Source organism: Castor canadensis, chromosome 3 (genome assembly GCF_047511655.1).
Source record: "Castor canadensis chromosome 3, mCasCan1.hap1v2, whole genome shotgun sequence".
Lineage (NCBI taxonomy): Eukaryota > Metazoa > Chordata > Mammalia > Rodentia > Castoridae > Castor > Castor canadensis.
The window spans coordinates 82,676,618-82,703,861 of record NC_133388.1 but is presented as its reverse complement, the minus strand read 5'-3'; the positions used below and the strand labels follow the sequence as shown (position 1 = coordinate 82,703,861).

Here is a 27,244-nt window from a genome sequence, read left to right as displayed (position 1 = left end):
AAACAAGATAAAGAAGGAAATTCCATACTAATAAAAGGGGAAATAGACCAAAAGGAAATAACAATTATCAACCTACATGCACCCAATGTCAATGCACCCAATTTCATCAAACATACCCTGAAGGACCTAAAAGCATATATTAACTCCAACACAGTGGTCGTGGGAGTCTTTAACACCCCATTATCATCAATAGATAGGTCATCCAAACAAAAAATCAATAAAGAAATCCTAGATCTAAAATATACAATAGATCAAATGGACCTAGTCGATGTCTACAGAACATTTCATCCAACTTCTACACAGTATACATTCTTCTCAGCAGTCCATGGAACCTTCTCCAAAATAGATCATATCCTAGGGCACAAAGCAAGCCTCAGCAAATATAAGAAAATACAAATTATACCATGCATTCTATCTGATCACAATGCAATAAAACTTGAACTCAACTACAAAAGTAAAGACAAAAAACATGCAAACAGCTGGAAACTGAATAAATCATTGCTTAATGAACAATGGGTCATTGATGAAATAAAAGAGGAAATTAAAAAGTTCCTGGAAGACAATGAAAATGAAAACACAACCTACCAGAACCTATGGGACACAGCAAAGGCAGTCCTGAGAGGAAAGTTTATAGCCATGAGTGCATATTTTAAAAAGACTGAAAGATCCCAAATCAATGACCTATTGATACATCTCAAACTCCTAGAAAAACAAGAACAAGCAAATCCCAAAATAAATAGAAGGACAGAATTAATAAAAATAAGAGCTGAAATCAATGAAATAGAAACCAAAAAAACCATACAAAGAATTAATGAAACAAAAAGTTGGTTCTTTGAAAAAATAAACAAGATCGACAGACCCCTGGCAAACCTGACTAAAATGAGGAGAGAAAAAACCCAAATTAGTAGAATCAGGAATGCAAAAAAGGAGATAACAACAAACACCATGGAAGTCCAGGAAATCATCAGAGACTACTTTGAGAACCTATATTCAAATAAATTCAAAAATCTTAAAGAAATGGACCAATTTCTAGATACTGAACCAAGAGGATATTAATCACTTGAATAGATCAAAAACACAAAATGAAATTGAAGGAGCAATCAAGAGTCTCCCCAAAAAGAAAAGTCCAGGACCTGATGGATTCTCTGCTGAATACTATCAGACTTTTAAAGAAGAACTGATACCAACCCTCCTTAAACTGTTCCAGAAAATAGAAAGGGAAGGAAAACTGCCTGACACATTTTATGAAGCCAGTATTACACTTATCCCAAAACCAGGCAAAGACACCTCCAAAAAGGAGAACTATAGGCCAATCTCCTTAATGAACATTGATGCAAAAATCCTCAATAAAATAATGGCAAACTGAATTCAACAACACATCAAAAAGATCATTCACCATGACCAAGTAGGCTTCATCTCAGGCATGTAGGGATGGTTCAACATATGAAAATCACCTCTGTTAGAATAGCCATCTTTAGCAACACCACCAACAACAGGTGTTAGTGAGGATGTGGGGGAAAAGGAACCCTCTTACACTGTTGGTGGGAATGTAAACTAGTACAACCACTCTGGAAAAAAATTTGGAGGCTACTTAAAAATCTAAACATTGATCTACCATATGATCCAGCAATCCTACTCTTGGGGATATACCCAAAAGACTGTGACACAGGTTACTCCAGAGGCACCTGCACACCCATGTTTATTGCGGCACTATTCACAATAGCCAAGTTATGGAAACAGCCAAGATGCCCACTACTGATGGATGGACTACTGATGGATGGATCAAGAAAATGTAGTATCTATACACAATGGAATTTTATGCAGACATGAAGAATGAAATGTTATCATTCTCTGGAATGGATGGAATTGGAGAACTTCATTCTGAGTGAGGTTAGCCTGGCCCAGAAGACCAAAAATCGTATGTTCTCCCTTATATGCAGACATTACATCAAGGGCAAACACAACAAGGGGATTGGACTTTGATCACATGATAAAGCGAGAGCACACAATGGAGGGGTGAGGATAGGTAAGACACCTAAAAAATTAGCTAGCATTTGTTGCTCTTAACACAGAGAAACTAAAGCAGATACTTTAAAGCAACTGAGGCCAATAGGAGAAGGGGACCAGGAACTGAGAAAAGGTGAGATCAAGAAGAATTAACCTAGAAGGTAACACACATGCACAGGAAATCAATGCGAGTCAACTCCCTGTACAGCTATCCTTATCTCAACCTGCAAAAACCCTTGGTCCTTCCTATTATTGCTTATACTCTCTCTTCAACAAAATTAGAGATAAGGATAGAATAGTTTTTGCCGGGTAGCAAGGGGGTCAGGGGGAGGGAGGGTAAAGGAGGGTGTGGGGGAAGGGGGGGAGAAATGATCCAAATATTGTATGCACATATGAATAAAATAAAAATTAAAAAATAATAAAAAATAACTTTTGTTTTTTTAAAAAAATTAGAGAACAAGAGGCTGGAATCAGGGGTGACAGGGGTAAGGGGATCAGTGTGGGGGTGGGGGTGTGTGGCCCAAACAATATACACACATGTGAATAAATGTAAAAATGATTAAATAAGATAAACATACACTAATTCATCCTGATTTCCCTGGTTGGATCCAATGTGACATAATCTTCTTCTTCCATAGGTTAACTCATTAAGTTAAAATTGTATATCAATTTGTTGTAAACCTTTGTTAAACTTTTCAGGTAACTCATGCAATAGAAAATAAATGAGCCCCAAACTATGCTCATCTTAAAAATGTGAAGACATTACAAGATATAAAGTAGTTAATTAAATGATGCTTGGAAACATAGCTCTAAGGTTCCATAACTCTGCAGCCCAGATTCAACAGGCATTTGGAAACTGCTCCAAGAATCTGTTTTCTTCTCATTTTCCAGGGGTGAAAACTCATAGGCATAACAAAAATAATCACAACTTGGAGCAAAATCTACCTGAAATTGCAGGTTTCACAGAGCAAGAGAGAATAAAGTCAATAGCCAGAAAGAGAGAGGAAAGGTCTTGTAATGACAGCTGAGAATTTAATCCCCTAAGAAGTTAACCAGTTAAGTCAAGATTTGTGGTTCAATGTTATCACCACCAGCCACCATTCCCTTGATGACTCCAGGGATTTGCCAACATACAGGATGAGAGCTCTGTCTGCCCCCAAAATAAATGCCTGCCCTCATTCCTGTCAGATATACAATCATCTTATTTGGAAAATGTTTCTCAAAAGAAGCAAGCACTCTCCATAGAGAGCATCCCTTGGGAAGCCAGAACGTGTCCATATTAAGGGATTATCTGTTTAAATAAAGTTTACATGATTCATAGAAAAACTGCAAACGATGAAGTAAGGCCAGCCTCTCGACAAAAGCTTTGCATATTCACAATAATGTTTCTTGGAAAGACACAAAGTGATGCCACTGAAAAGCAGGTTTATGGAGCAGATACACTCAATGAGTAATTTGCGCATGTGGGAATAGTTGTAGGCAACAAAGATCAAAGAGGTACACAGTGAGGCGCCGTGGTGCTCCCAAGTGACACAATTGGGACAAATCCCCCACTTCTCTCTCTCTCTCTCTCTCCTCACTATAGTCAGAGAGTTGTTTTTTGAGAAGACACCAAGGCCAGACAAAGAAGAAAAGGTCACCATGCTTCTCAATGAGTCTCAGTTAGGTCCTACCACCCCAATCTTATCAACTGACCTGGTGACCTAGCAGTGGGATGATCTATAAACACACAAATGTTTGTGCACCATCCACTGCAGCATAACTGGAAAATGTCATTAAGCACAGCTCCAATGACAGTCCTCATCTTCATCAGAACCCAAGCACATACTAAACCTCAGGGATCCTGTAAGCTGCCAGTGTTAATGAGCTCACTTAGAGACAGCTTAACATAAATCCATATGAAAGCTCAACAAAGCTTAGTAAATATTCTCAGGGAAAATGAAATAAGTCAGAATATAAAATGTTGTCTGGAAAGACTGAGAGAGGACAGCTCACTCAACACCTTGAAGGCCATATGAAAGGTTTTGTTCTTTACCCTAAATTGGTAAGAAATTATTGATGGGTTTCAAGTAGGGCTGTAACAAGATCCCCTTTGCCAATTTCAGAGATGCCTCCAGCTTAGTGTCAAGAATGAATTAGAGATTGAAGTGCCTCATGCCTGTGGTGTCATCCCTTCATTTTGAAGCTCATATGAAAAAGAGAAAGATGCACTTTTTTTCTGAGGACCTTTGCACCTTGCCTGGAAGTTCCATGAGGACAGGAACTCAAATCAATCTTAACCTCTTCCATGGCCACCCAAATGAATAAAACTTGGTTAATGTACTGATGAGCTGTTTATACAAAATCTTCAAAAGGGGCAAAAGAAGACTGAATGTTTTCTCTTGTTGGAGCCAGACCCACTGGACTTTTGAGAGGTCCTAAATTAAGTTACAGGCCAGAGGATGGAGGGAGGAAAGAGATAAGGGAAATTTAACTGACAGTTTTCAAGCTAAATCAACAAAGAAAAAGAGAAAAGCTGTTCCACACTCCTTTCTAGTGTGTTGAAGATTAGTCACCAAGGCAATATCACATTCTACTTTTAGAATCAACCAACCTAAAAGTAGCAAAAACTTCACTCTCCTGGTAATCCTTCCTTCAATCCCAGGACCTTGCTTGCTTCACAATGCCCAGCTCCTCTTAGCTACAGCCAATTAGGTTGAGTATAAATATGTTTTCTTCTTCCCCAGTTTTTCTTCTAAAATACTTTGGCTCTTTAGGTCCAGTGGACATTTTCCCAACTGCTATCTGGCCTGGGAATTTGTCCCAGGACGGATCATTTTATTTTCAGCTACTTTTATTTGAGAGAACTCTTGGTTTCAAAATCTGGGAACTGGAACACCTTCAACCATCACAGATAATGTATGTTTTGCATGAAAATGTATGCATGTTTTATTTTCATGGGCAATGAGGAGAGCTGACATTTTACAGTGAGTTTTCCCACAAGAATTTAAAAGCAAACAAAGGGTTTCTGGTTGCATGTGAGGTAACTGAACATTTCAGCTCTCAAAAACATCCCATTGACTATAAAACTTCTGGCTTATATACATTTTTTCTATCCAGAAACAACCTTACTTTTCTACTAGATACAAATGTATTCTGTAAGAATACACTTTTTAAAACATGTTATAGATGTAAAAAATAAGGCAGAAAGAGAAAGATAAGACTAAAAGAAAATAAAATTGGAAGAAAAAAAAGCCACACTTGGACCAGAGAGACATTACCATAAACTTAAAGATTTATCAGACTGATGTTGTGTTAAATATAGGAGAGCCCAAGGCTCTTATGTTCTGAAAAGAATTGTGAGGCTCAATGTCTGACTCACTACAACATTTTATTTTGAAATTTTATTTAGCAGAAACCTTTGTAAGATACAAAAATTCTTTCATATTTCATTTTCCCCATGGCAACCAAAAGTATTCTAATGAAAATGTCTAATACAGTTTCAGTAAAAGTAGACTTAGGTATCCTCAGTGTGTTAAAATGTTAACTGAAGATCTCTCACAAAGTCAATTTGATTTCCTGTCATTTTGATATGTGATTTTCCAAAAACATTGCACCAAAAACTAACCATTCCATTCATAGAGTTTATAATTTGGGAGAAATTTTACTGTCACTCTTTGATCATGCATTTTGACATAATAATTTAAAAGAAAAAAGACTTAGAGACTATTGCAAAGACAGTCTAGAAGAACGAAGTGATAAGCTTGAGGATTTTTTTTTTTGGAAACAGCTTTATTGGTATATAATTCTCACATGATTATAATTGACCCACTTAAAGTGTGCATATTCAATGGCTTTTTAGCATCCTTGCAGTTATGTGATTACCCCTAAAGAAAAGCTTATATTACTTTATCTGCTCCCCCCTTCATCTATCCTCTATCAACTAATTGTTTTTATAAATTTGTCTATACCGGATATTTCATATCAACAAAATCATACAATATATGGTCCTTTCTAACCAGCATTTCTCTTTAGCTTTATATTTACAAGGGTTTTCCATAATTTAACATGTGTCAGGGCTTCCTTTTTTGCCAAACAGTATCGCAGTACTCCACTGTACCACATTTCATGTCTATTCATCAGTTGATGGACATGAGTTGGTTTCTTCTTCAGAACTATTTTGGAGAATGCATCTAAGAACATTTGTATGCAAGATAATCTGAGTACGTATATTTTCTTTTCTCTGAGGTAAATACCTAGGAGTGGAAGGGCAGGGTCATCTGGTAACCATGTTAATCATTCTGAGAAACTGCCAGACTATTTTCCAAAATGGCCCCAGCATTTCACATTCCCACCAGCAGTGTCCAAGAGTATCAATTTCAATCAGAGACATTTTGAATTTATGGATTCATATCATGTCTTAAGATGGACTCAAATAGAGTTTTAAACAGATACTGAATATTTTTAGGAAATAATCTGTCTGTCTAAAAATTTTTCTGGGAATTTTGCAGATCACATTTCTCCACCAAATCCTAAATTTGCCTTTCTCTTTTAATGCAAGATTTATTAAATTGTAGAGAAAAGTATTTGACTAAAACACAAGCTATAAAAAGAAGTATCAAACAGTTTTCATTTTTCAAACAAATACTTCTGCTAAATCAGGCTCAAAATCAACCACATCAAACTGATTCTCCAGAGTTCAGCTCTTTTACTTCCATACTATGCTTAGGTTAACAATTACAATTTTGAGACTTGATAGTTAGTAACCATGTCATTTATTATTATCCACTTTGATTTAAATATACTTTCATACACAAATATGTACAACATGTTGCAAGGTCTGTTCTTCACCTGTTTCCCTTCCATATTTTTTCTACCTTAAGGTTTCTATACTGTGATGCATTTGTTTGGTTACAATATTTTTAAAAATAAATTACTTACAGTATGAGTCAAGTGCCTAAATCCTTCCATATCTAAAATATCTTTCATTTGGCCTGGAAAGGATACTTTTTCTTTAGTAAATTGTAAGTGATGTTTTTTCCTTCTTTTAATGTCCAGTGTAGCAAAAGATTTCTTTCTCAAGCTCACATTTAATGAATTTTACCAATTCATGAAATTCTTGTTAATTCTGTCTAGAAATCTAGAAGCCATTACAGTCTGATTCAAGTCTTTTTTAGCAAAAGGAGATTTTTACCTGTTATTTATTTAATATGACTCTCCTATCATTTCCTTCTCCCTCTGAATGGGCTAGTATTCACGTGGAAGAGCCCCTGGGTCTGACTTCCAAGTATCTGATCTTTTCCCTCATAATTTTCACGTGTTCCTAATGTAATTCTGCATTCTGTTTTGCTTCACTCCCTCAATCATCAAGGGTATTAAGTCTCTATAGTATCTGTTATCTTTTGATTAATATTTCCATTTGAGAGCCATGCTAATGCATACATATATGAATTTTATATACATGAGTTATATATATCTATGAATTATGTACACATGAGTTATACATATATGAATTATATATATACTTATACATTATATATATATATATTAATCTGCTATTATGGAATCTGCACAAGTGCTCTATCAGTTGCATGTTCAAGTTATCTGTCTCTTACAGCAGTTCTGTTTTGTGAAAGGCCATTTTATTCCTTAGAATTTTGCTTATTCTTTTCCTGGATGCAATGTTCAAGTGGCTATGCATTCTTCTCTCTTGCCTGCTCATTGACAATGGGAAGTAACTCCACCCAGGGGACATGTGATATCCCAACTCATTGCCAGCCCCAGTTGAATGTATCAGGAGGAAAACTCTCTACTCTCTGGTTTTCTCAGATACAAAATAGTGATCTTCCTGCTTCAGCAATAAGTCCATCTCATCCCACCTATATCATGATCAGTAACCCAATAGGAATGGGGGAAGCCTTTCTGAAATCCATCCTGAGGGGGAAATCCATCCATTTTGAGGGGGTCCCCAGAATTCCACTTGCTGAGTTCTCAGGTCCCAATTTTTTTCTTGGGGCTCTAGAAGCTGGTCCTCAAGCTTCTAGATAAATCCAGATAAGAACTGTATGTCCTTTTACATCTAGAGCCTAAAGCCTATTTTTTCTCCTTTTAGTCCTCTTACCTGCTGACTTAATTTCTTGACTCAGGATGGGTAAAAGTAACAGTAATGTCAATAGCTAACATTTCTGGGACACTTACTAAATAATATAGGAGTTAACTAGAAGAAGGTTCTTTCTGCAGTGCTTATTATTATTCATTAGTCAGCTCAAATGCATACAATGGAAATTCTAGGGCTGGGCATGGTGGTGTACATCTGTAAACCCAGCTGTGCAGACATAGGAAGATCACCAGCCCAGGCAAAACCATGAGAGCCTATCTGAAAAATAACTAAGCACAAAAGGACTGGGGGAATGGCTAAAGTTGTAGAGTACCTTCTTAGCAAGTGCAAGGCCCTGTATGTATTCAAACCCCAGTTCAACTATTGCTAAAAAAAAAAAAAAAAGGAAGGAAGGGAGGGAGGGAGGGAGGGGACAAAGGCGAGGAACAGAGGGAGAGAGGGAAGCTCCAAGGCAAATGAAATGTCTCTACAAACAAAATCAAGCAGAGTTTAAGAAACCATAAAGTGACATAGATACAGTTTAGCAGTTCAATATTACAAGAATTAGAAAAACTTCATACTTAAGGATAAGACACAAATGCAAAGATTTTGAGGCTTGAGAGCACATGGTAATCTGTGTCTCACAGCCAAACTTTGTTATCAGAGAAACATGGAATTAAATCCATAGTATAAATTGAGTATTCCTTATCCAAAATGCTTGAGACTAAAGGCCCTCTCCCTCCCCATTCTGATTCACACCATATGCTATGGTTTGAATGTGTCTTCTCAAAAATTCTTGCATTGAAACATAATGTCCAACGTAATAGTACTAAGAGGGGAGGCCTTTGAGAGGTGGTTAGCACATGAGGGCTCCTCCCATCATGAATGAGATTAAGGCCTTTGTAAGAGGCTTCACTCAACATTGGGCCCTTCTCCCCTTCCAGCTCTTCCATCATGAAGGACACAACATTCCTCTTCTCTGGAGGATGTAATATAAAAGGGGTTATCATAAAAAGACACACTGGGTCCTTCACAAGACACTGAGCCTGCTGGTTCCTTGACCTTGAACTTGTCAGCCTTCAGCACTGTGACAAATAAATTTCTGTTATTTATAAATAACCCAGTGTGTAGTATATGGTTAAAGCAGCACAAACCAACTAAGATAACATGTCATTGGCTAGAGAAAAAAATTATTTCAACACTTGTTACAATGGTAAGGAGGAGTTTGTTCAGATTATTACAGTACTTGTCAAGATAAGCAAAAAGGAGATATAAGCTCAACCTTGAATACAGCAAGGAGGAATTTATAGCCAATGAACCCAATGAAGTCAGTGAATGGAACACTAAGAGAAGATATCAAGTGTAGAGAGATGCTTGTTTGACTGATTTTATAGTATTCTTGCTGAAGATAAGACAGGATGATCAAATATCAAGAAATATCAGGATAGGAAATTCTCACTAAACTGATTTAGCAGTATTCTTGCTACAAATGGAGTATACTTACTAAAGTCAAGGCCCAGGAATGAGGCCTGCTTAAAGAGAGGACTCAAGGAGCCTGGTCAAAAGTGTGGTCAGAAGGAAAGTCTTTGTTCCATCCATGTAGCTATTTGTCCCCCCACTTCTCACAGAGTCCCTTATAAAAACCACTCTATTGATTCTCCTTAAAATCCTGTCTGCTGGGCCAAACACAGAACAGTTCTCATAGGACAATGAGATACTATGCCTTCAACAAACCTCTCCTCCTGTTCTTTCAATCAAAGCCAAAAGCTTAATGCAAAATGACTTCTCAAAACCTGCCCCATAGTTTACCACACACTTCTAAATTCCTTTCAGGACCCAAGATAATGTAGCAGGAAGGAGGGCTTAAAAAAAAAAAGTCTGTGTCCTGATAATGTTGCAGTGGGGAGGAGAGGACATAGCAGGGAGATAAAACTTAAAACTCTAAATGTGAAGAATGTCATGTAACACTGGGGGTGAAGTAGCCAATAGAGTTACCTGCAACCATGTATGGGTTAAACCTTGCTTCTTGCTTCTGCAACCTGCTTGTTCTCAGGGCTCAGCCTTTGGACATGAGTCTGCTGAGCCACTGCTGGCATACGGATAAATACTGCTTCCTGAAAAGCCTTGGTGTCCCATGTCTCTGTTTGAGAGTCCCTTAACAGTAGGAGATAAGATGTGTACACATACAAACACACACACACACATACACACGTTAGTTTTCAAAACCCACTTCCCCTTCATCTTCCCTCTGTTCCTTTTCCCAGGACCAGCTAAATAACCCCAGTCCTCTCTATCGTATTTGTGATACTATTTGAAATGTTAATGAGCATAAGGTTCTTAAGACACCTTATAGTATTTTCTCTACTGTTCCTCAGCAAAATACAAACAAGCTGACTCGCTGTTTTTCAGCCTTAGCTGTATGATTTGTGAAATTCATGTCCTGATATCTCATAGCATATTCACATGAATCATCTGATAGGAGCCTTACCACAAACCTATAAAATAACATAAGCACTATTTCAAACACACCTGCAGAAATTGAATCTTAACAGGGAGGATAACTTACCTGAGGCCACACAGAAAATCCATGTTTGAGCCTAAACTAGACCTTATTTGTCTGCGGAACACTTCTTTCCATCTGTTATAACTCATGAAATTTCTTTTATTTTAAATTCATTTATTCACATGTGCATACATTGTTTCAGCCATTTCTTCTCCCCACCCCCCACCTCCTCCCTGTCTCCCCCACCTCCCCTCACTTCCAGGCAGAACCTGTTCTGCCCTTATCTCTAATTTTTGCTGAAGAGAAGACATAAGCAATAATAAGAAAGGCAAAGCGATTTGCTAGTTGAGATAAGGATAGCTATACAGAGAGATTCCTAGCATTGCTTCCATGTACAAATGTGTTACAACTCAAGTTGATTCACCTCTAACTGATCTTTACACTGGTTTCTGATCCCCTTCTCATGTTGACCTCTGCAGCTTTAAGGTTTCTATATTAGTCCTCTGGAATGGGGACATCAAACACTTTCATGTTTTGGGTTTTCTACCTATCCCCATACCTCCCATATGTGTTCTCCCTTTGTCATGTGACTCAAGTCCAACAACATTGCTGTATTTGCCCTAGATCTAAAGACCACATATGAGGGAGAACATATGATTTTTGGTTTTCTGAGCCTGGCTAACCTCGCTCAGAATGATATTCTCCAGGTCCATCCATTTAGTTGCAAATGAGAAGATTTCATTCTTCACCGCTGAGTAGAATTCCATTGTGTATAAATACCACATTTTTTAATTCATTTGTCAGTAGTAGGGCATCTTGACTGTTTCCATAACTTGGCTATTGTGACTAGTGCTACAATAAACATGGGTGTGCAGGTGCCTCTGGAGTAACCTGAGTCACAATCCTTTGGGTATATCCCTAGGAGTGGCATTGCTGGATCATATGGCAGATCTACATTTAGATTTTCAAGAAGCCTCCAAATCTTTTTCCAGAGTGGTTGCACTAGTGTGCATTCCCACCAGCAGTGTATGAGGGTTTCTGTTTCCCCACATCCTCACCAACACCTGTTGTAGTTGTGTTTTGATGATCGCTATTCTAACAGGAGTGAGGTGGAATCTTAGTGTGATTTTGATTTGCATTTCCTTTATGGCTTGAGATGGTGAGCATTTTTTCATGTGTTTTTTGGCCATCTGAATTTTTTCTTTTGAGAAAGTTCTGTTTAGTTCTGTTGCCCATTTCTTTATTGGTTCATTGATTTTGGGAGAATTTAGTTCTTTAACTTCCCTGTATATTCTCATCTTTTGTGTGAGGTATAGCTAACAAATATTTTCTCCCACTGTGTGGGTGGTCTCTTCAGTTTAGAGACCATTTCTTTTGTTGAGCGGAAGCTTTTTAATTTTATGAAGTCTCATTTGTCCATCCTTTCCCTTAGTTGCTGAGCTGCTGGGGTTCTATTGAGGAAGTCTTTGCCTATACCTATTACTTCCAATTTCCAGAGTGTTTCCTGCTCTTTCTTGTATCAACTTTAGAGTTTCAGGTCTGATATTAAGGTCCTTCATTCATTTTGACTTGATACTAGTACAGGGTGATAAACACGGATCTAGTTTCAGTTTTTTGCAGATGGATAACTACTTTTCCCAGCAGCATTTATTGAAGAGGCTGTCTCTTCTCCATTGTATGTTTTTAATGCCTTTGTCAAAAGTAAGGTGGGCATTGTTGTGTGGATTCATATCCGGATCCTCTGTTCTGTTCCACTGGTCTCATTGTTTTTGTGCCAGTACCATTCTGTTTTTATTGCTATTGCTTTGTAATATATTTGAAGTAGGACATTGTGATACCTCCAGCATTTCTCTTTTTGCTGAGTGTTGCCTTGGCTATTCGCTGTCTCTTGTGTTTCCAAATGAAGTTTAGGGTAGATTTTTCAGTCTCTGTGATGAATTGCATTGGGATTTTGATGGGAATTGCATTAAACATGTAGATTGCTTTGAATAGTATAGCCATTTTTACTATGTTGATTCTACCAATCCATGAGCACAGAAGATCTCTCCACCTTCTGTAATCTTCCTCGATCTCATTCTTCAGGGGTTTGTAGTTCTCCTTATAGAGGTCATTCACATCCTTTGTTAGGTTTACACCTAGGTATTTGATATTTTTTGAGGCTATTGTAAATGGAATTGTTTGCATATACTCTTTCTCAGTTTGTTCATTATTGGTGTATAGAAAAGCTGATGATTTTTGTAAGGTGATTTTGTATCCTGCCACCTTGTTGTAGCTATTTATGGTGTGTAGGAGTTTTTGGGTAGAATTTTTGGATCTTTAGGTATAGGATCATATCATGTGCAAATAGGGATATTTTGACAGTTTCTTAACTATTTGTATTCCTTCTATTTCTTCTTCTTGCCTAATCACTCTGGCTAGGAATTCCAGAACTATGTTGAAAAGGAGTGGGGATAGTAGGGCACCCTTGTCTCGTTCCTGATGTTAGGGGAAATGGTTACAGTTTTCACATTAAGTATGATGTTGGCTATAGGTTTGTCATATGTAGCTTTTATAATGTGAGGTACATTCCTTCTATTCTTAGTTTTCTCAGAGCTTTTATCATGAAGTGGTGTTGGAGCTTGTTGAAGGCTTTTTCTGCATCTATTGAGCTGATCAAGTGGGTTTTTGTCTTTGCTTCTATTGATGTGCTGCATTACATTTATAGATTTGTGTATGTTGAACCACCCCTTCATTCCTGGGATGAAGCCAACTTGGTCATGTTGAATGATCTTTCTGATGTGTTGTTGAATTTGGTTTGCCATTGTTTTATTGAGGATTTTTGCATCGATGTTTGTTAAGGAGATTGGCCTATAGTTCTCCTTTTTGGAGGTGGCTTTGTCTGGTTTTTGGATGAGAGTAATATTGGCTTCTTAAAATGAGTTAGGCAGTGTTCCTTCCCTTTCTATTTCCTGGAACAGTTTAAGGAGGGTTGGTATTAGTTCTTCTTTAAAGGTCTGATAGAATTCAGTAGAGAATCCATCAGGTCCTGGACTTTTCTTTTTTAGGAGACTCTTTATTGCTGCTTTAATTTCATTTTGTGTTATAGATCTATTCAGGTGATTAATAGCCTCTTGATTCAATTTTGGATGGTCATAAGTATCTGGAAATCTGTCCATTTCTTCAAGATTTTCAAATTTAATAGAATACAGGTTCTCAAAGTAATCTCTGATGATATCCTGGATTTCCGTGGTGTTTGTTATTATCTCCCCTTTTACATTTCTGATTTTACTGATTTGGGTTTTTTCTCTCCTCATTTTAGTCAGGTTTGCCAGGGGTCTGTCAATCTTATTTATTTTTTTCAAAGAACCAACTTTTTGTTTCATTGATTCTTTGTATGGTTTTTTTGTTTGTTTCTATTTCATTGATTTAGGCATTTATTTATATCTCTCCTTCTGCTTGTTTTGGGATTTGTTTGTTCTTGTTTTTCTAGGAGTTTGAGATGAAGCTTAAGTCATTGATTTGAGATCTTTCTGTCCTTTTAATATATGCACTCATGGCTATAAACTTTCCTCTCAGGACTGCCTTTGCTATGTCCCATAGGTTCTGGTAGGTCATGTTTTCATTTTCATTAACTTCCAGGAACCTTTTAATTTCTTCTTTTATTTCATCAATGATCCATTGATCATTGAGCAATGTGTTGTCCCAGCTTCTATCTGTTTGCTTGTTTTTTACTGTTGTTTTTGTTGTTGAGTTCTAGTTTTAATGCATTGTTATCAGATCGAATGCATGGGATTATTTCTATTTTCTTATATTTGCTGAGGGCTGCTTTGTGCCCTAAGATATGATCAGTTTTGTAGAAGGTTTATGGGCTGCTGAGAAGAATGTATATTGTGAAGAAGTTGGATGAAATATTCTGTAAACATCAGGTAGGTCCATTTGATCTATGGTGTGATTTAGATCTAGGATTTCTTTATTGATTTTTTGTTTGGATGACCTATCTATGGGTGATAGAGGGGTATTAAAGTCTCCCGCTACCACTGTGTTGGAGTCTATATATGCTTTTAGGTCCTTCAGAGTACATCTGATGAAATTGGGTGCACTGACATTGGGTGGATATAGATTGATAATTGTTATTTCCTTTTGGTGTATTTCCCTCTTTATTAGTATGGAATGACCTTCTTTATCTCATTTGATCAATGTAGGTTTGAAGTCTACTTTGTCCGAGATAAGTATTGCTATCCCTGCCTGTTTTGGGGGGGGGCATTGGCTTGACAAATCTTCTTCCAGTCTTTCACCCTAAGCCTATGCTTATATTTATTGATGAGTTGGGTTTCCTGTAGGGAACAGATTGTTGGATCTTCCTTTTTAATCCAGTTTGCCAAACGGTGTCTTTAGATGGTGGATAAGTCCATTAAAATTCAGTGTTAATATTGATAGGTATGTGGTGATTCCTGTCATTTAATTGTCTTTGTTGTGTAAGGGTTTGATTGTGTGCAGCTGAATCAATGTTACTCTCTACTTTCTTGTCTTTGCTTCTCCTGTGGTGTGGCATTGCCTGTCATTTCATGGTTTTGTATGCTTTCATTTTCTGTGTGCAGGATTCCTTGAAGAATCTTTTGTTATGGTGGCTTGGTGGTCATATATTGTTTTAGTTTCTGCTTATCATGGAAGACTTTTATTGCTCCATCTATTTTGAATGATACTTTTGCTGGGTAGAGTATCCTAGGGTTGAAGTTATTTTAATTCAGTGCCTGGAAGACCTCACTCCATGCTCTTCTTGCTTTTAAGGTTTCTGTTGAGAAGTCTGCTGTGATTTTGATGGGTTTACCTTTGTATGTTATTTGTCTTTTCTCTCTTACAGCCTTCAATATTCTTTCTGTATTCTCTGTATTTGTTGTTTTAATGATAATATGTCATGGGGTAGTTCTATTTTGGTCAAGTCTGTTTGGTGTCCTAGAAGCTTCCTGTACCTGAATGGGCATAGTTTTCTCTAGATTTGGGAAATTTTCTGTTATTATTTTATTGAATATATTATGAATTCCTTTTGCTTGCACCTCTTCTCCTTCTTCAATGCCCATGAATCTCAGGTTTGGTCTTTTGATGGAGTTGGTGAGTTCTTGCATACTCATTTCACAGGTTTTGAGTTGTTTGAGTAATAGTTCCTCAGTTTTTCCTTTAATTTCCATGTCATCTTTGAGTTCTGAGATTCTGTCTTCTGCTTGTTCTAGTCTGCTGGAGTGGGCTTCCATTGTGTTTTGTATTTCTGTTTCATTCTTTTTTCTGAGGTTTTGCATATCATGAGTCACTTCCTCTTTAATGTTGTCAAATTTTGTCCTTAATTCATTCATCTCTCTATTTATAGTGTTCTCTGTTTCACTTTGGTACTTATTTAGGGCTCCTATGAGTTCACTTATTTGTTTTTGTGTCTTCTCATATTCTTTATTTTTGTTGTCTTGGAATTTCTTAAGTGCCTCTTGTACATTTTGGTTGACCTTGTCTAGTAACATCTCCATGAAATTCTAAGTGATTTCTTGCATGAGTTCTTCTTTCAGGGTGTTCTTGTGGGATTCATTGGGTTCCTTGGGACAGTTTATCTTTGTTTTGTTTGAGTCTGAAACCGGGTATCCATTTTCTTCATTTCCCTCTGAATCCTGTACTAAGTTATTTTGGGGAGGAGAATGTTTTCCATTCCTCTTTCATCTTCCCATCATTCCACTTGGTGCTGTTTCTGTCCCTGGTCTGTGTGTAATTTAATATTAGCTAACTTACAATAGTAAAACTAATGAAACCAAGAAAGAAAGAGAAGAAAGAAAAGAAAAGAAAAATAGAGAACCAAAGAAATCAAAAGGGAGAGATGGTGGACTAACAAACAGTGAACAAGACAAACCCTTAGGGAGAAAGAAAAATAAAATAAAATAATTAAAAATTCCAGGTTCAGGAACAATAGAATTTCAGTGTTACTAGTTCTGGTGTTACTCCTTCAGCATCCAGTCCTGGTCTTGGTATTTAAGCAGTAGCTCTGTTGTAGTCTCGCCAGGTGTTTGGGTCAGGAGATGAGCTTCATGGACTGCTATCTGCTCTATTTCAGGCAGCTGCTCACCACCCACCTACTGTCTGCTGTCTACTTTTGCAGGCTTTGTTTTCTGAAAGCTCTCAAGGAGTTCAGCTCCTTGTCCCTCCCCGCTTCTCTGGTGCGCTTACAGCCCCCTGCCCCCTTTGCTGTGTGTTCCTTTTCAGTTCCTTGTTTATTATTCAGTTGTTTTTTTTTTTTTTGTGAGGTGGGGATCAGTCTGTCCAAGGTGCTATGCTGGTTTATCCCAGGGGTGGCTGTGGGAGTACTGTGTGCTGCTTATTTTTTCTCCTATTGTTCTCTGTCTCCCAAGCAGGTTTGGAGCCAGTGTCTGGCAGTGTGGGAGCCCTCCTGTTTTCTCAGTGTAACGCATGGAGAAGCTTTGTATGGGCCGGGGGTTCAGAGTGTTGGAGTTTTGCTTCTTCTTTGTGCTTTATTTCTGCCAATTGTGGCTCCAGTGTCTCAGCAAGATTTTTGATTTACGGAGCTCATGCTGTCTGCTTCCTCACCATCTTGGATCCTCCATGAAATATCTTTCAATAGAAGACTTCAGAGTTATGGTCCAAAGGCATTAAAATATCCCACAAATGCCCAAAAGCTTATACTTTTTACCTCTTTCCCCTAGTCCCTTTTGAAATAGGAAATTTGGATTTCCCATCCTAAGAAAAAGGCTGATGATGAGCTCCTGTGAAAGAAACTTAATTCTCAGCATTTCTGGCTAAAGCAGGAATCTGAAGGCAATGTTTACACAGCTTCTAGAGAAGCAGAAGTTCAAGAGATTACCTCTTTTTCCTTATAAATGCAAATGCTTACTACTAAACATTACGACTCTTAAAAATCATTTACTGTATTCAATAACAACAATTTCTGAAGTCTTTCTTGCATGCTAAGTTATATGTTCTCATATAGTTCCTTTTTTAAATTTACATTTTAACAATAATAATAGGCAACACTTATGGTATCAGATACTGGACTGCTACTTTAAGGCAATATCTTACAAGGTAAGGATCTAATTATTCTATTAAATTTACTTTGTTAAGAAATTGTATACATTCTACAGATACTGACATTTCCTAACCAGGCCCCATGACACAAAAATTGTCATAAATGCTAAATGTCCTCATACAAAAATCCCCGATTTACAAAATGAATTTTTGGCATCCTGAAAAATAGCTTCCTTTTTATAGCAGCTTTCTCTTCTATTCATAATGATATTAGACTAGGCCTTCTCAAATGCTCTGTAATTGAAAGCTGATAACCTGAGATTAGAAATGCTGAATGTGGTCATTACTATTTTGTCCACTAGGTGGCAAAAGAGGCAACTTGGCAGTAGTCATGAAAAAAAAAAAAAAGGTGAACGGTCTAGCACAAGGACTCCAAAATTGTAATCTGGAATATAATACCATCATCTTAAAAGAGAGGAAGCTGAAATTCAGAATTGTTATATTCCACTTTTTTTTTCTCAAATCTATGATACCAAACTTGAACCCCATAGTTTGTCATCTGTACAATGCAGTTTATTTAGCTCTTCCTAGTTGTGAGTTTATAAGACAGTATACATAAGGCACTTAATGAGATGCTTGGCACGCGGTACATGCTTAGTATAAAGTGGCAAGCATTTTTTACTTAACAGTTAATGGTAGAACTGGAAATATAAGGTAGATCTTTTTGAAATGTCAAAACTGCAAGGATGTTTAAATTATTAATAACCTGAAAGAGATAATATCATCTCTCATTTTATCACTTTCTGTTGCTATGTTCTTTATCTGATCTTCATGCTCTCTTACATAAGTTATTCTCTTTCTTTCCTCTCTCATCTTTCTGGAAGATACAGCTACTTCTTGAAAGACTGCTTTTGCAACTTGTAAGTTATAAATTTTTTTACCAAAACCTATGGATGTCTACTTTGGACTTCCTAGTACTTGTTTTTCAGTTGTTGGAACTTGCAAAGTTCTTTATTAAGAAGGAAACTAATAGTATTGACACAACATGTAACATTAGCTCACTGTCTACCAGACGTTGCATGAAGAGCTCTCTGAATTAACACATTTCAAACAAAAAACCATTGAAGTAGGCACTGTTGTTACTTCTTTTTACAGATGAGGAAACTGAGGCATGGAATCTATATAGAAGTTGAATATATCCCATCACATAACATGATATTCCCAGTGACCTCAGAATAATTCTTACCTTTAATGAAATAAGTGAAAACTGATCATCCTCCTCCCAAATCAGACTCTCTTCCCTTTCTTCCCTCAGAAAGTTGCTACTGCCACTTGAAATCACTTTGTAGGCAAACATCAAAAACTATATGAACCAAATAACACAGTGTAGTTCTAGCCTAAGTATACATTCACAGACTTTGTACTCATTTCTTTTTCAAATGGGATTGTTCATAACATTTATAAATCATATTGTAATTTTATATTGCAACAAACGTAATTTTTTATACTTATTTCTCATATTTAATTAGGACCATCACCTTTTATCAGACAATGTGTTTTCTCATTGTTTCTATATGGCAAATCCATAAAAAATCAATAACTTTCTCATGAATCTCCTGATTTTCTACACCAATACTCTTAATTAGTGCTGGGCTTTCCCCACCCCCAATCCCATCACAGAGGTCTAATTGTACCTTCATATAGGGGTTATATCAAAGTAATACCTCTTCTTAACACTCAGCCTGGGACCACCTTACACTGGTCTCTTTCTCACCTTCTCAGACAGATTTAAACTCTTTGAGAGGAGAGATAACATATTACACCACTATGTTTCCCTGGTCTTTCTAATACCTAAATGCTCTCTAATTCTGATCAGACCAATATTAGGAACCTAAATCATCTAGGGATCTTATCTTGATGCCACAGCCAAGAACTGTCAGCTGTCAACCCCTTTCTCACTAAATGCTGTCCAAGGAAACCTCAAACAAACTGATGTAATTAATAAGCACAGCAAGCCTCCCATCAATAGAAAAACACATGTAAATATTTTGTTCAGTTCAACAAAACACTGACTGACCCACACTATTTATTGTGAACAATGCTGCATGATGGTTACACAGAGGAAAGACACAGTTCCTGCTTTCTAGACTCATACCCACAAATTTTAAAAATACACAATTAAAATGTCATATGTGACTTGAAGGATGGGGTTCGAAATCCCATTACCCCCTTTATTGCTTTCATCCTTACCCCTGATAATGAAGAGGTATTTCAGTATAACAAAACACCAAAGTTATACCATGAATGGGTGTAATCAATGAGTACCTCTGGGTCAAATCAGAACACTTACACATATACAAGGAGTAATATCATAAAAGAATTTTACAGACTTAAACACAAGGAAAGGAGTATGATGAAGACAGGGGCCATAGTGAAGTAAAAATGAAGGAGCAGTGGAGATCAAAGGAGAGGGATTTCCAGGTACCTGTAGAAAATAATGCTGGAAATAGCTAAAAAGTAACATAGGAAAGTGTAAAGAAAGATGCATATGCTGATGGCAGGCCTATTGGTGGCCAATGTCTAATAGAGTGACCAAGTAAGCCTTCACTCATCTAGCCACTAGGAAGTATATAAACAACAATAATGCTAAAAATGGACAAAACACAGAACTGTAATAGACTACCACCCCCCCTTAGTGGCAGCTTCACTTTCTACAGGTTCAAATAACCTGCAGTTCAGTGCAGTCTGAAAATATTAAGTTAAAATTCTAGAAATAAGCAATTCTGAAGTTTTAAGATTTGCACCATTAGGGGTAGCAGGAGATCTCACCCCATCCCACTCTCTCATGCCCAAGATATAAATCAAACTTTTCTCTCACATGTCTACCCATCTGTCAGTCACTTTGTGATCATCTAGATTATCAGATTGAGGACCAGTGGAGTGGCTCAAGCCAGAAGAGCACCTGCTTAGCAAGTGTGAGGCTGAGTTCAAACCCCAGTGCCGCCAAAAGTAAAGGAAAAACAAAAACTAGATTATCAGATTGACTGTCATGTTATCACAGTAACTACATTCAAATAACCTTTATTGTAATTCTTAGAATGATGCAAAGAAGGCACCAGGACATAAAACATGAATGGGAGTGTTGACTCTGGGTCTAAGTGGCAATGCAGAAGGCATAGAGGAAAAACAGTATATTTAAAACTGTTTGCTATTTCTTTGATTTGGATGTGGTCTGCCCGAGAGTCCATGTGTTGAGAGGTTAGTCCTCAGTGCAGTGATATTAGAAGTCAGGACTTTTAAGAAGTGAGGCACTTAAGATATCAGGTCTAGTGGAAAACCTTTAGATCAATTGACATTCACCACTAGTGCCCTTAATTATCACATGCTGCCACCATAATTCCAAAACCTAAGGACAACTGCAGCCTTTTCTGCACAAATTGCCCCTTGAAGCTCTTTTGCACCTCCCATGTGAAAAATCTCTCAGTCATCTCAGAACATGAAGTTTTATTCCTTTTCTTGTCATTGCCACAAAACTGCATGTAAAGCTATGCTATTGCATTTTGTAACCTGTACCTTTATTGCATATAGTCAATACTTTCTATAACATTCAACAGCATGTTATAGGAGATCTATTATTTTTTTCCAAAAAATAAACACCATATATATTTTAAGAGGCTTTCTTCCCAAGGCTTAATATTAAAATAGAGGAAGCATTCAAAAGCATTTTCTAAAAATCACTTGCAAGCCAGGCATGGTGGTAACATGCCTGATCCTAGCAATAGGGAAGCTGAGAAATGCAAAGAGTGATCTTTAAGGTCTGCCTTGGCTACACATCCTCACCCTGTCTCAAAAAAAAAAAATCCCTTGCCATAGGTTATGGACTATATCCAATCATAGTAAAATTCATAGTTTTTCACTGGAAAGGGCAATTATTTATTGATAAAGCTAGTATTATGTGTCCCGATATTCAGTCAGCTTCAGTCTTTAGGAGAAAGAAAGGCTTAAATACCATGAGGGACTACATATAGTGATTTTATGATAGAAATCGCTGACATATAATATTGCAGGCTATTCCCTTTACATTCAACTTTTATAGCACAATCTTTCATGTTCTTAAAGGAGAGGAAAATATCTTACACTTCCCATTTGAACCCTTAGCTTCTACTTCCTTAGCGTCTACCATGATACCAAACAGTAGGAAGAGACCAATGAGCACAGTCTAGCATGAATGGTGGCTCACGAGTGTCTTGACTATGGTAAAAATGGGATTCAAAAAAGAACAAATATTTTTGCTAAGACACAGTGAAATCCATCCATACAACATCTCTCCTGCTATGAAATATCCAGAATTAGACACCATGATAATCTGTGTGAAATTATCTCAGTCTTTTCCCCCACCAAATCATTGTTTCTTACATATATAAATTGAGACTTTATTGCATATTGACAACACTATTATAAAGCTTATAAAACAAAGAGTGTCACAATGATATCTGAAAAGTAAATTATAATGTTTCTGCCTTCTTGTTTTTGGGATAAATACAATATTGACAACACTAACCTGATACTGTACATTTCACTGTACACACTGGCTACAGCTCACCATAATTCCAGAAGTCAACATGGAAGACTCCTCCAGAAGGCTCTCAAGGAGAGGGATATGTATCTGTCTGGTTCTCTCCTGTGTTGCATTGGCTACAGGGAACTAACTTTCCTACACTACCAGGATGCCATATCCATCCTTTCAGGGCCACTGAGGAAAAAGATCTAGGCTCTAAACTATGAGGTTTCATTAAGTCCAAAAGTAGAAGGGAAAACCAGCCATGATGGGTCAATAGCAGGGGCAAAGAACAAAGGAATTAAGGCTGAGGGATCCAAGAAAGTATAGAAGGTTTGTATCACACAATGATTATTAGTAAGAGAATCATCCCTAAACAAATATTAAATATATGACAGATGTACATTGTATGTATAGCAATATATATCTATATATTAGAATAAATGTAATTTTTGGCATGTGCACAGATATGAGAACAATATAGGGTATCCAGAAGTACACCCAAGTACCAATAGGAATTTAATATACAGTAAGTATAACATTTCAAAATAAGAAGAAACATAATTGTATTGGAAATTAATGCTCAAAAAATTGTCAATCTAGGAAAAATAGTATTGAATCCCTATCTTTAAAAACATGATGGATAAAATAATTAAATAAAAAAGAAACTATAAATGTTCCTGAAGAAATCATGGGAAATTTTCTTTAACAAGGCCTGGATGCAAAAGTGTCCTTAGTAAAACTAGAGTCTAGAAGTATACAAGAAAAAGATTTGGTTTCAACTACACAACAATTTAAATATTTTCATAACAACAAGCAAATCTAAACAAAATCGAAAGAAAAGTGACAGAAAAAAAATCACAGGCAGAACATCAGTTTATTTGATATACGTAGAGTTTCTATGAACTGCAAAGAAGACCAACAATACAAATGAAGTCTGGGTAAACAATATGAGCAGCTGGCTCAGAGACAAATGCAACTGTTAAACACATGAAATGATTCTTAACCTTTCTTTTTTAGAGAAATAAAACAATAACAAGATAGCAAACCTGTTATGATAGAATGCTGAAGAAGATTTGCTAAATCCATGTTGGCAAGGCCTATGGAAGAAGGATTTTTATATGTGGCTCTTGGAAAAGCAACTTGGCTTAACATTCCTGGACAGAAATTTATTAATATCTCTATCTACCAAAATTTAAAATACACACTTATCAAGGAGTTTCATCTTTATGAAGTGCAATACACACATGTGCACATACATATTTATGAGGTCGTGTGTATGTAGAGATTCATCATGGCAGTGTTTATACATGGCAACAAAATCCCAGAAACAACCTAAATGTTCAGCAATATAGAAAGGCTAAATAAATGACCTTTCATCCATACAATTGAAAAATTGGCAGCTGTTCAAATGAAGGAGGGCTAGGTGGCTACAGAAACAGAAAATTCTCTGAGATATATAATTACCCTTCAAGGACTAGGGAAAGACACTGTTTAGAGCATAAAGTATATATACTGTATCCTATGAAATTGTACATTCTTGAATAAATCCAGAATGTTTTCTAAATACAAATGTACAATAAGTCATCAAAATAGTTATTTCTAGGAAAGCGAAACAAGAAGCTCAGAGTCCAGGTTTAAATACAAATTATGAATAACTTTGTTTTTTCCTGCATTTTCTTAGCTTTTTATATTAATTATGTATATTTCATAAAGAGTAAAAGTTTTACAAGCAAGTTAATTTTTTATTGCTACCATTAAGATACTAGGATGGAGAAAACATACCATGTTTTCTTTTTTCTAAAGAAAGTGATAAGTACTGGGCATAAGTGTAGCTCAGTGTGCCAGAGCACTTGCCTAGCATGCCAGAGGCCCTAAGTGTGATATGCCCTAAGCACTTAAAAAAAAAAGAAGAACAGAAAGCCAAACTAACTGTATCAATTTCAGACAGAACAGAATTCTGGCAAAGGAAACTTAGGAGGAATAAGAAAGGCATTACATAATAATATATCTAATATGCATACAATTTTTAGATTGGTATACCAATTTTAATGTATATGCAACCAACAACAGAATATTAAAATACATGAAACAGAAAGAGTCTACAAAGTGAAATACAAGAATCTGCTTTTATAGGTGGACATGTCAACAGTCTACTTTTAGTAATTGATAGATCAAGAAGACAGAAAATCAGTAAGAATAGAAACAACCCAAACTACACAAGCATTCTACTGATCTAACTGACATCCTTGGAATACTGCATTCAATAACAGCAGAATATACATTCTTCTCAGGCTCCCATGGAGTAGTCACAAAGACAGACCACATTCTGGACCACAGCACACACTTTAGCAGATTTAAAATAACAAATATTCTACAAAGTATGTTCACAATCCACAATGGAATTAAATTGAAAATTCAATAGCAGAAAGGGAAATGAATAATTCTTCACTATTTGATTAAACATATTTTTAAAAAACACAAAAAAGTCTCAAAATAAATATTTTAATATTTTTAACTAAATAAAAACAGGATACATATTACCAAAATGTATTGGATATATCCGAAGTGGTGTGCAGAGGGAAATCTACAGCAAATACATATACTAGAAAACACTGAAGAATAAAAATCACCAATCTCACCTTCCATCATGGAAAACTAGAAAGGAGACCAATGTAAACCTGAGGCAAGAAGAATAAAGAAATGATTAAAAAAAAAGAAAAACATAGTGGGGAAGCAATGAGTTTGAAAACAAGAAAACAACAGAAAAATATCAGTGAAATCAAAACCGTGCCCTTTGAAAAGAGCAGTCAAATTAATAAACCTCAATTGACACAGCCAAGATAAGCAAGAAAAAGACAAAGGAGTCATATTATTGATATGAAAAACAAAGAGAAGTTATCACTGCTGATTTCGAGGAAATTGAAATCTCAACAAAGGGCTGAAGGTGTGACTCAAGCGAGAGAGCACCTGCCTCCCTCCCAATGGTGAAACCCTCAATTTAAATCCCAGTAATGCTTCCCCCACCAAAAAATGACAAAGAGGAAATTCTGTGAGGGCTGCGCATGGTGGTATACACCTATAGTCAATTCCAGCTACTTTGGAAGCATAGACAGGAAGACTGCAATCTCAGTCCTGGGCAAAAACTGAGACCCTATCTGAAAAATAGCTAAAGCAGTAAGAGCTAGGGGTGTGGCCCAAGTGCTAGATAAAGCACTTTGCTAGCATAAGGCCCTGAGTTCTAAAGCCAGTACTACGAGGGAAAAAAAGAAATTCTATGAAAAATCCAATAGCTACAAACATGATAACTGAGATAAAACGGGCAAATTACTTGAAAGATATAAACTACCAAAACACAAAAACAGAAACAGACAATCTGAATAATCTGAAGCTTAAAAAAGAAACTGAATCAATAAAAACCTAACAAAAAAAGTATCAAGTCCAAGAAGACTCACTGGTGAATCCTGCCGAATGCTTAAGAAAGAACTTGTGCCAATTACCCACAACCTCTTTCCAAAAATAGATGTTGAGGAACACCTTTTAAACTGTTCTATGAGAACAGCATTACTGGAACACAATTAAACACATTACAAGAAGGTAAAACTACACATTGTTATCTCTCGTGCCACAGTATACCAAATGCAAAATTTGACAAATGAGATCAGAGTCATCCCTGGCTATCCATAGGGGATGGGTTCCAGGCCCCTTTGCAGATGCTCAAGTCCCTGAAATAAAATGGCATAGTACTTGCCTATGTCCTACAGGTATCTTCCTGCATACTTTGTCTCTACATACTCAGTTCCAAATAAATGCTACCTAGTCACTACACTTTAGGGATTAATAATGGGAAATTCTGTACATGTCAAGTATTTTTATGAATATTTTCTTTTTTCTAATTTTCTTCTTAAGTAGCATGATACTTATACACATGGGGGTTTCATGTTCTATGTCCAGGTGCATAGAACACACTTTGATCACATTCACCCCCTCAATTACTCTTTCTTGGTTCATTGAATTCACGGATGCAGAATTCCCACCTATGGATGGTTGACTGTACACCAGACCAAAAAGTTTCTGCACAGCAGAGGAATGAACAGTGAAGAGACAACCTAACCTATAGAATGGGAGAAAATACTTGCAAACTATACATCTGAAAAAGTAGTAAGAACCAAAACATATAAGAAAACTCAATAGCAAGAAAACAACTTGGATTTTAAAGAGTGGACACAAGAACTAAAGAAACACTTCTCCAAAGAAAATGTACAGGCCAGACATGGTGGCTCAGACCAAAATCATGGTTCAAGGCCAGCCCACAGAAAAAGTTTGCAAGACCTCATCTCAACCAAATGCCTGGACATGATGGTGCATGTCTGCAATCCTAGCCAGGAAGAAGCTATTTAAGGAGGACTGAGGTCAAGGCCAGCATGGGCAAAAAGCAAGGCTACCACCAAAATAGGCAAGATGCTATCAGCAGAGCAAAAGGAGTTGGAGATGTGGTTCAAGCAGGAGATCACCTGCCTAGCAAGCCTGAGGTCCTGAGTTCAATCCCAAGTACTGCAAAAAATACAAAAGGAAAAATGTACAAAAGAGAAATATGAAAAAATTCTTATCACTAATCTGGGAAATGCAAATTAAAAACCACAATGAAATATCACTTCATACCTGTCAGAATGGCTATTATGAAAAACACAAATGATAACAAGCATAAAGGGAACCCTTGCACATTGGAATATAAATGTAGCTTAGCACACACGATGGAAAACAATTTACAGATTCCTCAGAAGTTTGCAAATAGAGCTACCATATGATCTCACTACTGTACATGTATCCAAAGGAAATGAAATCTGAACGCCAAGAAGACACTTGTAACTCCATGTCCACTGCAGCATAACAGCCAGCATGCAGAATCACCCTAAATGTCCATCAGTTGCTGGATGGGGAAAGAAAGCATGCTATATACACACACAGTGGAATACTAGCAAGCCTTTACGAAGAAGGAAATCCTATTGTTTGTGACAGTATGGATGAACCCAGAGGACATGGTAAAGAAAATCAATAGATAGGTCATCCAAACAAAAACTCAATAAAGAAATCCAAAATCTAAAAT

At 36.8% G+C, this 27,244-nt stretch overlaps 1 protein-coding gene across 1 annotated transcript in view; it reads left to right on the top strand.

The window, feature by feature from the left end:
- Nucleotides 1–27,244, top strand: part of LOC141421230 (inhibitor of Bruton tyrosine kinase-like) — a 1,912,155-nt gene that overhangs the window by 1,054,813 nt on the left and 830,098 nt on the right. The gene's annotated exons all lie outside the window — the stretch shown is intronic.